Source organism: Myotis lucifugus, unplaced genomic scaffold (assembly GCF_000147115.1).
Source record: "Myotis lucifugus unplaced genomic scaffold, Myoluc2.0 scaffold_482, whole genome shotgun sequence".
NCBI classification, from domain to species: Eukaryota; Metazoa; Chordata; class Mammalia; order Chiroptera; family Vespertilionidae; genus Myotis; species Myotis lucifugus.
Genome location: NW_005871530.1, coordinates 294538 through 298308, shown reverse-complemented (window position 1 = coordinate 298308; position 3771 = coordinate 294538). Strand labels below are relative to the sequence as shown.

The following is a 3771-nucleotide window of genomic DNA, read 5'->3' as shown; positions in this document are numbered from 1 at the left end:
GGGAGAAGGGAAATAGCAACCATCAAGTGATGAGGAGAGGAATCGATTGATCCAGCTCGCCCTTCCTGCCCATCTTCTCCTCTGTGATAGAGCCCACACCCCGGGGCATTTGCCCCTTGACCGGGAATCAGACCCAGGGCCCCTTCAGTCCACAGGCTGATGCTCTATCCACTGAGCCACACCGGCCAGAGCTAGGAATTTTTGCAAGCAAGTATCTAAGAACGTCAGAGCGTCTACCCAAGTCAGGCTTCTATGAATGTGTATGTGGCCCTCTCCTCACAGGGGCTGGCAGGCGAGACGGGCGTAGCTGACAGGGGTCTTTGAACCTGGGGTAGCGGCCTCTGCTTCGGGGCCTGGGTCCCGTTTTCACGTCAGGCTGAGGCCCCCCGGTGAAGGCGGGACGTCTGTGTGTCTGTGGTCTCAGCGTGGGAGTCATGTCACCCTAATCACTATCTGTAAGGAAATGTCTGGTCGGGGAAAAGGGCTGTTTCCTAATCTCTGTTTTCAACCCTCGGAACGTCCTTGCGAAGGAAACCAAGCAGCGACACAGGGGTTTACCGCGGGGACAAAGGGACGGGAGCCGGTCGTGTCTGTGGGTGGGGCTGTCGATATTCATCTTCCTTCCCTCAAACTCCATCAATTCCCACTCTGCTTTGCCTTTGGAAACCAACCATCGCCCTGGCCGGTGTGGCTCAGTGGATAGAGCATCAGCCTGCAGACTGAAGGGTCCCGGGATCGATTCCCGGTCAGGGCACAGGACCAACGGGGTGTGAACTCGATCAACAGTAGGGGGCGTGCAGGAGGCAGCCAATCAAGGATTCTCTCTCATCATTGATGTTTCTATATCTCTCTCCCTCTGCCTTCCTCTCTGAAATCAAGAAGAAAAAAAATTTTTTCTTTTAAAGAAAAGAGCCCTGGCCGGTGTGGCTCAGTGGATAGAGCGTCGGCCTGCGGACTCAAGGGTCCCGGGTTCGATTCCGGTCAAGGGCATGTACCTTGGTTGTGGGCACATCCCCAGTGGGGAGTGTGCAGGAGGCAGCTGGTCGATGTTTATCTCTCATCGATGTTTCTAACTCTCTATCCCTCTCCCTTCCTCTCTGTAAAAAATCAATAAAATATATAAAAATAAAGAAAGAAACAAAAAAGAAAAAAAAAACCAAGCCCTCACGGCCAGCTCAGCTTTCCTGTGACTGCGGATCTGCCCAGATGAGCGGGTTGGTTCCTACCTGAATTGATGAACCCCGCCAGCTCCTTCTCGTTCCCCGAAAGCAGATACCCAGCCTCGCCTGGGCGCCCGGCCCTGAAGGCCTCCTCTTCGTCTCCTGACAGTGGCATCTGGATATTTTCATAAAGCGCGGCAAGCTGTGCCCTCTCCTCATCCTGTCCCAGTCGACTGGAGAGTAACACAGGTGAATTCAGGAGCGCAGCGCCCACAACATGTCCTCATGTCTTTTTTTGTTAATAAATTTGGGCTAGTTTTGTTTCCACCCCCCAAATATTCTTATCGATTTTCACTTTAGATATTATTTTAATTGATTTCAGAGAGGAAGGGAGAGGGAGAGAGAGATAGAAACATCAAGGATGAGAGAGAATCATGGATCGGCTGCCGCCTGCAGGCCCCCGCACTGGGGATGGAGCCCGCCCCTCGGGCATGTGAGGCAATCACCTTAGGTTCCAAACTCCATCATCAATATAAATAATCTCTTGCCCTCGCTGGTTTGGCTCAGTGGATAGAGCGTCGGCCTGTAGACCAAAGGGTCCCAGGTTCTATTCCAGTCCAGGGCACATGCCCAGGTTGCGGGCTCGATCCCCAGTGGGGGGTGTGCAGGAGGCAGCCGATCGATGTTTCTCTCTCATCAGTGATGTTTCTCTCTCTCCCTCTCCCCTTCCTCTCTGAAATCAATAAAAATACATTAATAATAATAATATCTTTTTGTATTTGTGGTGTTTTTTTTTAATCCTCACCTGAGGATATTTTTCCGTTGTTTTTTAGAGAGAGTGGAAGAGAGAGGGAAAGAGAGAGAGAAACATCCATGTGACAGAAACACATCGAGGGGTTGCCTCCTGCACGTGCCCCAACCAGGGCCCAGGCCAGGGAGGAGCCTGCAACCGAGGTCCATGCCCTTGACCAGGATCAAACCCGGGACCCTTCAGTCTGCAGGCCGACGCCCTATCCACTGAGCCAAACCGGTCAGGGCCCATCATTGATGTTTCTCTCTCTCTCTCTCCTTCTCCCTTCCTCTCTGAGACCAATAAAGAAATATATTAAAGAAAAAAAAAAAAAGAATTGTCATCAGCACCACCACCACCAAATAATGACCCAGGTAACGTGTGTCTGACTTAAGGCTGGCAATGCTACTAGCGAGGACTCACTATATCACGTAGGAAACAGCGATCCCGCAGACCAAGGCCACGCTCAAGGCCGCACAGGCGATGGCAACCACTCGAACAAGAGCACGTCGATGCGGACTGGACACTAAAAGGGAGAGAAGACGTTCTCATCTAAGTTCACTGTCGCTGTGCCTGTCGGTTATGTAGTAGTTAGTCATACTGTTGTCACAAAGGGGAACGGGAGAGACAGTCAGAAATACCATCAAAAAACAGCATTTTAGTCCGGCCGGCGTGGCTCAGTGGTTGAGCGTCAACCTATGAACCAGGAAGTCACAGTTCGATTCCCAGTCAGGGCACAGGCCCGGGTTGCAGGCTCGATCCCCAGTGTGGGGCGTGCAGGAGGCAGCTGATCAATGATTCTCTCATCATTGATGTTTCCCTCTCCTTCTCCCTTCCTCTCTGAAATCAATAGAAATATATATATATATATATTTTTTTTTAATATATTTTATTGGTCTTTTACAGAGAGGAAGGGAGAGGGATAGAGAGTCAGAAACATCGATCAGCTGCCTCCTGCACACTCCCCACTGGGGAAGTGCCCGCAACCAAGGTACATGCCCTTGACCGGAATCGAACTTGGGACCCTTCAGTCCGCAGGCCGACGCTCTATCCACTGAGCCAAACCGGCCAGGGCAGAAATATATATATTTTTTAAAATAGCATTTTAAAATACGAAGGCATATCACATGATCTCACTTATCTGTGGAATCTAATAAACAACATGAATTGACCAATAGGGTAAGACCGGAAGCAGGTAGGCATGGAACAGACTAACATACCTTGATGTGAGGGTGGATGGATGAGAAGAGATAAACCAAAGAACATATATGCTTATATGCACAGCCCATGGACACGGGCAATAGGATGATTAAGCCCTGGAGGTGGGTAAGGGCTGGGAGGAGGGGGGAATGGGAGGCATCTGTAATACCATCAACAATAAAAAACTATTTATAGCCCTAACCGGTTTGACTCAGTGGATAGAGCGTCAGCCTTCGGACTGAAGGGTCCCAGGTTCGATTACGGTCAAGGGCATGTACCTTGGTTGCGAGCACATCCCCAGTGGGGGGTGTACAGGAGGCAGCTGGTCGATGTCTCTCTCTCATCGATGTTTCTAACTCTCTATCCCTCTCCCTTCCTCTCTGTAGAAAAATCAATGAAATATATTAAAAAAAATAAATAAATAAATAAATAAAAAACTATTTATAAAATGAAATAAATAAAATAAATAAAATTAAATTAAAAATAAAATGAAAAATTGCCCTAACCGGTTTGGCTCAGTGGATAGAGCATCAGCCTGCGGACTGAAGGGTCCCAGGTTCGATTCCGGACAAGGGCATTTACCGTGGTTTCGGGCACATCCCCAGTGGGGGGTGTGCAGGA

General features: G+C 49.6%; 1 long non-coding RNA gene across 1 annotated transcript in view; it reads right to left on the bottom strand.

Annotated features, from left to right (window-relative positions):
* Positions 1 to 2422, bottom strand: part of LOC106694488 — a 3291-nt gene extending 869 nt beyond the window's left edge. Inside the window, exons 1-2 of the long non-coding RNA XR_001345521.2 lie at positions 2374 to 2422; positions 1227 to 1393 (exon numbers count right to left, since the gene is read on the bottom strand). This is a non-coding gene — a long non-coding RNA (uncharacterized LOC106694488). The remainder of the gene's footprint in view (positions 1 to 1226; positions 1394 to 2373) is intronic.
* Between the last annotated feature and the right edge of the window lie 1349 nt (positions 2423 to 3771).